The following is a 12203-nucleotide window of genomic DNA, read 5'->3' on the forward strand; positions in this document are numbered from 1 at the left end:
CGACATCACAACTGAGCCAGCATCTATTTTATCCGGAAATAACCATGTAAGGTTTATGTTCATTCTTCGCCTCAGTGGGAGCCATAGGTTTATAACCCAGGCAGGCATTATGAAAACCCAGAAGCGGGAATCTTGCTGAATTTTGCAAGACCCATCTATTGAGGCCAAATGGAGGAAGACATAAAGAACATTCCTCCCTAGTGTAGCGAGAATTCATCCCTCGCCACTAATATGCCTCGTTCACTGTTGATTGAGCCTGCATGCAAGCATCTCAATAGTTAGTGTTCCATAGATCCACAATGTCATTAAATACTTTGTGATCACACATTCATTCTGTGTTGTCATTGATTTTGCATAATAATACACCAGTGCTAGATGCGGTTTGGTAAAACTATCACCGGATACTTTGATTTGATTACCTTTGTGATTAACATATACCACCACCAAAGTGTATCACCTTGGACTTGTGCATGCCGTTTATGCATATCCACACACCCTATAATGTACAAATGCACCTGGTGTCCATTGGCAGTTAATACCATGACTGAACACTTGATAACTCATGATAATCCGATCTGCCTCCATAACTAGAGATGGTATTAGTAAATTACCCATCTTTGGGCAATAGCATCAGTTTGGAAATGACTGAAAATTTACGGATGACATGTTTTAGTGGAGCAAAGCTGTCCATCATTGTGACTTTGATAGTTTCAGCTAAAAATAGCAGAGGTCTAATTTTTTGTCTCAGAGCTGATCCCAGACAAATAAATGGATGATTGTATCCCAATAATCAATAGTTTCAGTTGGTATCAACTTAATTTAAATATAACTGGACGGGTGTGAACCAATTTCTCAAATATAGCTATGTTGCTGATAAGGCTAATGTTCAATATCATCCAGATTGGCCATGCCACTTATTTGTTAGCTCTGTGCAGTCGAAGCATTGATAGTAGTGAATTTGTAAATAATCTAGAAACTGGAATTAGCCCATTTTGCAACACCACTGAGTGTATCTTTGCCTCATCCTGTTAAATTTCAAATATCTTCAACCCTGTGAGCGGATAAATTAATCATATGTTATCCCAAACCAGTGTAAATATTCAAACCAGTTTAATATTACCAACTTGTATCCGTGACAGGAGACATCATCGATGTGGTTTCATACCTTTATCCGTATGGGAGGACTTATGCAACTCGACCCAGGAGCTGCCTCAAAACATATGTGCATGATTTTGCACCTGCTCCTGGGAGGTAGAGGAGCTCGAGTACGGGGTTGGCGCATCTTCCAGGAAGGGCTGTGGCCTTAAAAATACCTTTGTCCTGGTTGTACGGCCTTCAAGCTTTCACCAGCTTCAGTTCATCGTGGTTTGCTGGTGGGTGCGTAGGGGTGCTGCCGCCAAAGATGTGAGGTCTTGCGTGATGATGTGGCCTTCCTGAACCCGACGGCCACTCTCTCCCCCCCCCCCCGATCTGGGTCTCCCCGCAGTAACTGCAGCCGGCATATCTCCGCGGTCCCTATAAAAGGGATAGCCGCAATTTACAAAGTCGGGGGGGGGGGGGGGGGGGGGTATATGAGGCCGCTGGTTTTACTGCCAGCGGCTCAGTAGGCAACTTACCGCTGTCCACTCCTCGCATACTGTAGTCTATGGAGCGGGCCCAGGTGTACCGGCACCAATTAGCCGTTGTCAGCGGCTCGAAGGTGACTCACCAGCATCATATTCCGCGGTCTCCCAGAGCAGTTCTGCAGTGCCTACCATATGAAGCGGGCTTCATCGTCAGCCCAGGTGTCCACCCGCCCGCTCCCCGTGTTCTGCGGTCTCCAGAGCAGTTCTGCAGGTGCCCCCGGCAACAATATAAAGCCACTGGCTCTACCGCCAGCTGCTCAAAGCGAATCCATCCGCTCCCCGTATTTCACGGTCTACCGAGCGGGTTCTCCACCAATATGAAGCCGCTGGCTCCACTGCCGCTCAAAGGTGAACGTCGCTCGCTACCCGCATTCCGCGGACTTAAGCGCCTATGAATTCCCCGTGACCGGAGTTCCCTGAAGTTCATGACTGGGGTCTCCCCTCTGTCCCGACTTCACCCTGGACTTTAATCTAAGCTCCTGCAAGAAGATTTAAACCCTCCTCCGTTGCTGGAGGAGAATCACGTCCCCCTGCCTGTCGTAACTTGAAGACGAGACCGCGTATCACGTAGTCACTCACATGACTCCGAAGTAAAATAGTGCTGTGATGGAATCTGATAGGAAAGAAGGAATAATGGGAGATCAAGGAACTCATGCTTTGGGAGAAAAATGTATGATACCATTCAGGAACACAAAAATGGCCATGGCATCCATTAACATCATGAAGTGCTATTTTTAGAGACAATACTGGCACAAACTTGAGTTCCAGTATAATCATGGCACTGTTGACACTGAATACTGTCCAGCCTACCACCAGCAGCCTTGATCCACTGCAGTTCACATACTGCCACAAAAGGACAATGCTGATGCCATCCACATCAGTCTCCTATTCATCAACTATAACCCTGCTTTCAATATTATCATCCCAACCAAGCTCAGCTCCAAACCCACATACTGCCACAAAAGGTGGAACTTGGAGTCGGCACTCCCCTCTGCCACTGGATCCTTAACTTCTTGACCAACTGACCACAATCAGTGAAGATAGGTGACAGATGATAATGCTTAACACTGGTGCCCTGCAAAGATGCATTCTCCGTCCCCTACTATACTCCCTATGCATTCATGACCGTGCAACCAAACACCAATCCAACTGTGCATGTGTAGGTGTCCTGAATGCAGGTGAAGGGGGAATTGGATAAGGATCGATAGATAGAGTATGAAAATATAAGCTTAGTAAGGCAAGAGCGGGCAGAAACAATGGGACTCCCAAAGTCAATTATCTATGTTAATCTTGGGTAAGAGACAGAAATGAAGGGTGGGGTTGGGGCACCTTCAGGTTGGAAGATGCAGAGGACAGATCTCCTGATGTGCTAAGATCTGTGATGGTGCAGGAGACAATGACTTGGCATTGTTGGTGGGATCAATGCTGCTGATAATCAACATTTGGTGCACAGTAAACCTCTTGATTGATAGTCAAACATCTTTCAATGAAGCCAGAAACAGTGCTGTACATCTAACGCTCCACACATGTGAGCCAACAATCTAAGGTTAATCCACTGACCTGGTATCAGCCAAGATTCATCTCCATGTAAGAAAGATTTGATTTGTCCTGCATAGACACAAATTAGCTGGCTCATTGCTTTATTTACCTTCTATTTAGCAATAGTCATGTGTAGTGCAGATGACCTAGACTCCCACTATGAGTGAAGGGGGAAATGTGATGTAATTAAAGTGAAGGGGGAGATGTGATGTAATTAAAGTGAAGGGGGAGGTGTGATGTATTTGTAATCTACTATAATTGAATGTATCAGAATGGAATTTGTGATGTATATGTATTGTTCTCTGTAAGGCCCTGTTGTGACTAACACAATGATTACACGTCCGCCGTCTTGTAAGATAAGTTTAATCTGCAATGATTGAAACTTCCAGAAGGTCACTTGACCTCAGTCACGAGGCACAGGTACATTTGCCAGCTTCTGCTTTTGGCCTCAAGGGGCACTGGCATTTACATTACATATGTACATTACATATACATCACAAATTCCATTCTGATACATTCAATGGCAGTACATTACAAATACATCACAGCACATTTAAAAAACAACTCTCGTTGACCAAAGTGCTTTACATTGGTGGAGGTACTAACATTATACAACATTCATAGATTAAGTACATACATAAATACATATATATATATAGCCCTCCCTCAGAGGACGTCAAGAAAGGCTTGAGAGTAAAGATGAGTTTTAAGTCTCGACTTAAAGGAGTCGATGGAGGGGGCAGTTCTGATGGGAAGAGGGATGCTGTTCCACAGTCTAGGAGCTGCATCCGTAAAGGCGCGGTCACCCCTGAGCTTATGCCTAGACCGCGGGATGTTCATTATCCCCAAGTCGGACTATCAGAGGGACCTGGAGGTGGTGTGGTGGGTAAGCAGACTTTTGATGTAGGTGGGGGCAAGCCCGTTAAGGGCTTTGTAAACATAAAGAAGGATCTTGAAATTTATTCGGAACCGCACAGGGAGCCAGTGGAGAGAGGCCAGGATCGGGGTGATGTGGTCCCTTTTTCGGGTGCCCGTCAGGAGTCACGCTGCGGCGTTTTGGACCAGTTGCAGTAGGACAAGGAAGATTGGCTGATGCCAGTGTAAAGGGAGTTGCAGTAATCAAGGCAGGAGGAGATTAATGTGTGGATGATCTTTTCGAGGTCATCAAACTGGAGGAATTGTTTTATTTTAGCTATCGTCCGAAGCTGGAAGAAGCTAGCTTCTACCACGGCATTGACTTGTTTCTCAAATTTCAATGCCGAGTCAAATATCACGCCAAGGTTTTTGAGGTGAGGTTTGATTAATGGGGTAAGGTTCCAAGGCTGCCTGCTATAATTTTGATTGAGTCCGAGGGGCCAAGAAGGAAGAACTTTGACTTACTCTTGTTTAGTTGGAGGAAGTTCTGGGCCATCCAACATTTTATATCCTTGAGGCAGTGGATAAGGTTAAGTAGATTTGATCGGTTGTTGGGCTTCAGGGGAAGATGGAGTTGTGTATCATCTGCATAGCAATGGAAGGAAATGCCGTGTCTTTGAATGATTTGGCCCAAGGGGAGCATATACAGGAAGAAGAGAATGGAGCCAAAGATGGAACCTTGTGCAACCCCGCAGCAGAGGATAGCTGGGGAAGAGAAAGAGTTGCCTATGTTAGTAGAGAAACTCCTATCTTTGAGGTAGGAGATAAACCAGCTCAGGGCAGTGCCATCAATACCAACCCTGTACCGGAGACGGTCAATTAGGATGGTGTGGTCAACAGTATCAAATGCTGCGCTGAGGTCGAGTAGGAGCAGGATTGCACAGTCGCCGGAGTCAACGGTGAGAAGTAGGTCATTATGCACCTTCAACAAGGCAGACTGTGCTGTGGTGGACCCTGATTGGAAAGTTTCCAAGATAGTATTTTGGTGAAGGTAAGGCATAAGTTGAATTAAAATTACCTTTTCAAGGGTTTTAGAAAGGAAAGGCAGTTTTGAAATGGGTCTGTAGTTGCTTGGCAAGGTGGGGTCGAAGTTAGGTTTTTTTCAGGAGGGGCTGGACCACCACATGCTTGAAGCAGGTAGGAACACTGCCAGTGGCCAGAGAAGTTGAAGATGGCGAGGATGCTGGGACCAGCTATTGCAATGACGTCCTTTGGAAGGGCAGAGGGGACAACGTTGAGGGGGCAGGAAGTAGGTTTCATGGTGGTGACCAGTTTTACAAGGGAGGGTAGAGTAACGGGTTGGAAACAGTTTAATTTTAAAGAACAGACCAATGAAACAGCCAGGTCACGGATGGGAGGGGAAATAATCTATCTGATGTTCTTAACTTTGCTGATGAAAAATGTAGTAAATTCCTCGCACTTAGCAGGGGACCCAGTTAAGATGGTGCTGGGGGCAGGACGTATGATAGAGGTCATGGTACTAAAAAGACCTTGGAGTTATGAGCGTTTTTGGAAATAAGGGCGGAAAAGTATTTTGTTCTTGAAGATTTTACTGCTTTCTGGTATTTGTGAAGATTGTTTTTCAGAAGTTTGAAGCTTAGGACATTTGAAGCTTATCAGATTTGTACTTTCGTTCTGATTTTCTGCACTCTCTTCCTAGGGCTCTAGTCGTGTCATTGAGCCATGGCCAGCCTTTAGGCTTTGGCTTTTTCATTTTCATTTTCAGAGGAGCAACAGAATTCAGGATAGAAGACCAAGTAGTACTGAATAAAGAAATTAGGTCGTTGGTTCTGAGGGAGAGGAGATGCCTCAATAGTGCAGATGTCGGGGGCGGCTGTGAGAGGTTCAGAGAACTTACCGGCAGTTGAGGAGTTTACGTAGCAGGAGTAGCGAGAAGGGAGATGGAATTTTGAGAGAGAGAAAGGCAGAGATGCATCGAATATAATTGCACTATGATCAGACAGACAGGCATCAATAATTTCTGTATTACATGTTGGGAGACCAGACGAAAGCACTAGGTCTAGTGTATGGCCAAGCTTGTGCGTGGGTCCAGTGGTGAGTAGAGTCAGATTGAAGGATTCAACCCGGTTCATAAATTCACTCACAAGGGGCTTTGTGGGACAGCAGACATGAATGTTAAAGTCACCAAGAATCAGGACCCGGTCAAATTTGGGCAACAAGCTAGCGACAAGCTAGCAGGGACTGCAGGTGAGTTGTGGTCCGGTAGGGGCTCCCATGTCAGCGGGCGGAGGTTCAGGGACTCCACACCGCTGCGTTTCACAGATGGCCTGGCCGGGAGCCCACGGGCCGCCAGACCAGGGACCTGGAAAATCGACCGGAGAGAGGCATACATGGGCTCGAGGGACCGCCGATGGATGGAGCTGTAGGGCCGACCAGATCCGTCCTCACAGCGCTGGGCAAGGTAAGCTGATGTTAAACGGGCGTGGGCGAGGTTCTTCAACCTTACCATGGCACCCGTGCGTTCACTCCTCCTCCTGGCTCAGTGCGTGTGGTGGCTGCCGCAAGGCCAAACCCATACATCCATCGGGAGCAGAACGAGGAGCGAATGGTAGGGGCTCAGTGATCAGTAGGAAGTCCAATCCACATGCGGTGAAGAAGTAATTGAGGAGGAAGGTTTTGGTCAGCATGGATCTCGCGTTGATCAGGGCCACTTTTGCAGGGAAGCCTTGTCCGGGGATCAGTCTGGGGCTCAGTCCGGGGCTCAGTCCGGGGCTCAGTCTGGGGCTCAGTCGGGGGCTCAGTCCAGGGCTCAGTCCGGGGCCCAGTCCAGGGTCTTGTCCGGGGCTCAGTCGGGGGCTCAGTCGGGGGCTCAGTCCGGGGCCCAGTCCGGGGCCCAGATGAAGATCTCGAAGACAGAGGCTCGGCTCTGACCGGGGCTTCGTCCGGGGCTCAGTCCGGGGCCCTGTCCGGGTGAAGACCTCAATGACCGAGGCTTGGATATCCAATTGTGTTTGCCATTTGTAAGGCAGCTTTGGCTGCAGGCCATATGAACGGTAGAGGTTACCTTGTTTGGGGCTTTGTCCAGACGGGATAAATTCTAGGAGCAGGATTAGGCCATTTGGCCCATCAAGATTATTCCACCACTCAATCATGGCTGATCTATCATTCCCTTTGAACCCCATTCTCCCCATACCCCTGACACCCTTACTAATCAAGATTCTGTCAATCTCTGCCATAAAAATATCCATTACTTGGCCTCCACAGCTGCCTGTGGCAATTCATTTCACAGATTCACCACTCTCACTAAAGAAATTCCGCCTCATCTCCTTTTTAATGGTGTCCTTTTATTCTGAGGATATAGCCTTTGGTCTGAGACTCTCCAATTAGTGGAAACATCCTCTCCACGTTCAGGCCTTTCACTGTTCAATGAATTTCAATGAGGTCCCCACCTCGTCATTCTAAACTCCAGCGAGTACAAGCCCAGTGCCATCAAAAGTAAAAAGGAAAGGTAAAAAAAATGGGCTGTTGAATGGGTAATAGACATGGGCAGGATTTCTGTTCTGATCAGAGCTTAGCAATCTGATGTAGCTCTTTCATTTTCCACTTAAGGTGGGTGACTGATGATTAGATTTAAATCTACCACAAAGAAACCAATGGGATTTTCTAATTGATTTTCAGAGTGTCGGCATAAAAGTCCTATCAGAACAATCCTATGTGGTTTAACGATAGCATGAGTGACACTGGTAGAGGGAGGTACAATTTATATCTTATCTAATAATTTGACATCCATTAGATTGCAATATATTATTACTCTGCCGAGATAAATCCCTTCGCAAAAGCCTTCCCATCTGGTGATATCAATATCTATATTAAATTTCTTGTGTGTCATATTTGATGGATTATCCACAGTGTAAGCTGCCTGTCATCTATTGACACAGGAAAAATTGTGTTTGAAGATGATGATTTACATCACGTACAGTACCTCAGCATTGTCAATGAGCTTATCATTATCGCTGAAGACAACATATCTGATAGAGAAAACAATAAAATAGAAAGTTTAATTATGGTTTTCATTTAATTATTTATGTTTAAGCAGATAACCAAGCTTTTGTCTCATAGATTGTTAATTCTTTGAGAACTAACAACATTAATACAATGCAGTAGGAATGGATGATTACATCAATTTTTACTCTTTTTTTTCTACTCTCAAAGTCCGTGATGTGGAATCAAAATGTCCCTGATCCTGAGTTTGCTCCAGCCAAGGCAAAGGTGGCTGTAGTGCTTTCACAGAAAAAGAGCAAGAACTTTCGTCATTTTGAATTATGTTCCATGACAGTCCATGATCATTGTTATGATCACAATGCTGCTTCCTCTTGCACTTATGATCTGCAGGATGGCAGTATCCGCGTGATGGGTGGCTCCTCCTCACTCCTCCTTCTGCCCGCAATTAGCAAACTGCGTCCTAGCACTAAGGTCCATTCACATTCAATCAGAATGGTTGGCAGCTCCCTGAGTTACTCAGCGCCTTCACAAACTAATTGTAGTCGGGTTATCAAGCAGTGTATGGGTGGATAGCTTTTTGAAGGCAATTTGACACTGACATTTCAAGAGAAATTTGATGCAGTCCCTAACTAGGGCATTTATTTTGTTCTGTGGGATGGTATAATAGAGAGGGCAAGGATTATAATAATATTTCAGCAAGGTGCATTTAAATCTTTATTGGGTAATAACGAGGATCACACACCAGTTCACCACTTAAAAACAGCTGTTCCCTCCTCATTTCCCTTGATGTGACCATTGATTTCCTCTTTCTCTTACTATCTCTCCGTTACTATTACTTGGGCAAAAAGGTGTAATGCAACACCATCACCTGCAAGTTACATTCAAATGCTGTTCTTATATGAGACATATGATTATTCGTTCATCATCACTGATACTAAATTCTGGAACACTTTATTCATTTTAGTTTATTAGTTTATGAGCTTATTGTCAAATGTAGTGAGGTAAAGTGAAAAGCTTTTGTTGCATGCTAACCAGTCAGCAGAAAGACAATACATTATTCCAATCGATCATTGGTAGTGTGTAGATTTACATGATAATGGAATAACGTTTTGCATTCTCATAGCTCCACTGATCTGGATACAATTCCAACCTCCAGTGTTATCTTTCTACTGTTCTCTTTGAGTTCCTGAGGTTGCCTCCCTTTCCCTTTCCATTTTCCTCCCACTTCTAAAGATATTCTGGTTGTAAGGAGAATCAACTGCTGTAAATTCCCCTCAAGTAGGTGATTATTGGCAACCTGCTGAGGGCTGGGGAGATGGGAGAAATATCAATAGGCATGCATGAGTTATAGGTTATAGGAAGGTGCATAAGGGAAAGGAATGAATGAGATTGCATTGAGAGACCGAATGGATTTGTTGAGTCAAATGGCCTTCTTTTTAATTTGCACTTTCTCTGTAGCTGTAACATATATTCTGTATTCTGTATCCTTTCTCTTTTTGCACTATGTGTAGTACTCAGGTTTGGTTTGTTACTTTTGTGCTACAGAGTCATACAGAATGGAGACAGGCTCTTTGGCCCAACTTGCCCATGCCAACCAAAATGTCCCAATCTCACAAGTCTCATCTGCCTGTGTTTTGCCATCCCCCGAAGCCTTTCTTAAAAATGTACCTGTCCAAATGATTTTTAAACGTTGTGATTGTGTACCGTGCTCAGGGATGCTGCCCGACCTGCTGAGTCACTCCAGAGCTTAGCGTTTTCTTTTTGTAAACCAGCATCTGCGGTTCATTATCTTCCGTATTGGGAGCAGCCTTGTTGAGGTGAAGTGCCTTGGTGAGTAAAGTGCGAGTCTTTGGCTCGAGAGTCTTTGGCTTTGACTACTGAAAAAATGGCAGGCAAGTTTCTGCAGTGTGACTCTTGCAGGATGTTGGAAGTCAGGGACGCTGCTTGTGCCTCTGACAACTACATCTGTGGAAATTGTATCCAGGTGCAGCTCCGAAGGACTATGTTAGGAAACTGGAGCAGCAGCTGGATGACCTCAGGATCATCCGGGAAAATATGAGCTTCCTGGACAGGATCTATAATTACATTGTTACACCAAGGATACTAGAAAGTAGGTGACTTAGAGGTGCGGACAGGAGATTCTGTGGCAACAGGCGAGACTGGAGGATGGTTGTTGCCAGGGTCCAAGACGATTCGGACCGATTGCTGAGCATCCTCAAGGGGGAAGGGGAGCAGCTGGAGATGGTTGTGCATGTCAACACAAACAACGTCGGGAAGACGAGGAAGGAGATTCTGCAACGTGAGTTTAGAGATTTAGGTAGAAGGCTGAAACGGAGGACCTCTAAGGTGATTATCTCTGGTTTGTTTCCAGTACCTCGTGCTGGTGAGGGCAGGAACAGGGTGATAGGGGATCTGAATGTCTGAATGTAGGGGTTTCAATGTATAGACTAATGGGATCTCATCTGGGGTAGGAGTGACCTGCACAAAAGGGATGCTTGCACCTTAACTGGATGGGGACCAACATTCTGGCAGGCAGGTTTTCTAGTGCTACACGGGTGGGTCTGAACTAAATAATGGAGGGGGGGGGAGGGGTCGACAAAGTGGAAGTATACGAATGGAGTTAAAGGGAAAGAGAAAGTTACGAAATACACCCGAATTAATGGGACGGAAAGTTTAAGAAGGGATAAGAGAGTAAAGTCAGGTGAAATAGAAACAGGTGTGAGAATGGAGGTGAATATCAAATTAAAAGTGTTATATATCAATGCACGAAGTATAAGCAAATAAATTGGATGAGCTTGGGGCTCAGAGATTGGTAGGTATGATGTTGTGGGAATTACAGAGACATGGCTACAAGAGGATCAGAGCTGGGAACTAAAGATTCAGGGTTATACATCTATCGAAAAGACAGACAGGTGGGCAGAGGGGGTGGGGTAGCTCTGTTGGTAAGGATTGAAATTCAGTCCTTTGCGAATCAGAAGATGTAGATTCATTGTGTTCAGGGCAAAAAGACCCTAATGGGTGTTATCTAAGGCCCACAAAAAGTAGCCTGGATGTAGGGTGCAAGTTGCATCAGGAGTTAAAATTGGCATGCAACAAAGGTAATGCTATGGTGATTAAGGGTAATTTCAATATGCAGTAGACTGGGTAAATCAGGTTGGTTCTGGACCCCAAGAAAGGGAGTTTGTAGAGTGCCTCCAAGCTGGATTCGTAGAGCAGCTTGTACTGGAGCCTACCAGAGAGAAGGCAATTCTGGATTTAGTGTTGTGCAATGAACTAGATTTGATGAGGGAACTCAAGATAAAGGAACCATTAGGAGGAAGTGACCATAATATGATAAGTTTTAATCTGCAATTTGAGAGTAAGATGGTAAAATCAGAAGGGTCAGTATGGCAGTTGAACAAAGGAGACAATGGAGAAGCTGGCCAAAGTTGACTGGAAAGGGATCCTAGCAGGGTTGACAGTGGAAGAGCAATGGTAGGAATTTCTGGGAATAATCCAGAAGATGCAGGATCATTTCATTCCAAAGAGGAGGAAAGATTCTAAGGGGAGTAAGAGGCAACAGTGGCTGACATGGGAAGTCAAAAACATTATAAAAATAAATGAGAAGACGTATAGCATAACAAAGATGAGCAGGATGACAAAGGATTGGGAAACTTTTAAGAACAACAGAAGTTAACTCAAAGGGCAATAAGTTGAGAAAAGATGTACAAAGGTAAGGTAGCCAAGAATATAAATTTGGATAGTAAAAGCTGACACGTGAAAAGGAAAAGATTAGATAAGTCGCTTGAAGACAGAAACAGGTAAATTTGTTATGGGGAACAAAGAAATGGCAGATGAGTTGAACAGGTACTTTGGTTCTATCTTCACTAAGGAAGACACAAACAATCTCCTAGATGTACTAGGGGACAGAGGTCCGAGGGTGACAGACGAACTGAAGGAAATTCACATTAGTCAGGAAATGGTGTTGGATAGACTGATGACAATGAAGGCTGATCAATCCTCGGGGCCGGATGGTCTGCATCCCTGGGTACTCAAGGAGGTGGCTCTAGAAACCGTGAATGCATTGGTGATCATTTTCAAATGTTCTATAGATTCTAGATGAGTTCGGTGGATTGGAGGGTAGCTAATGTTATCCCACTTTTTAAGAAAGAAGGGAGAGGG

Source organism: Leucoraja erinacea, chromosome 1 (assembly GCF_028641065.1).
Source record: "Leucoraja erinacea ecotype New England chromosome 1, Leri_hhj_1, whole genome shotgun sequence".
Taxonomy (NCBI): Eukaryota; Metazoa; Chordata; class Chondrichthyes; order Rajiformes; family Rajidae; genus Leucoraja; species Leucoraja erinaceus.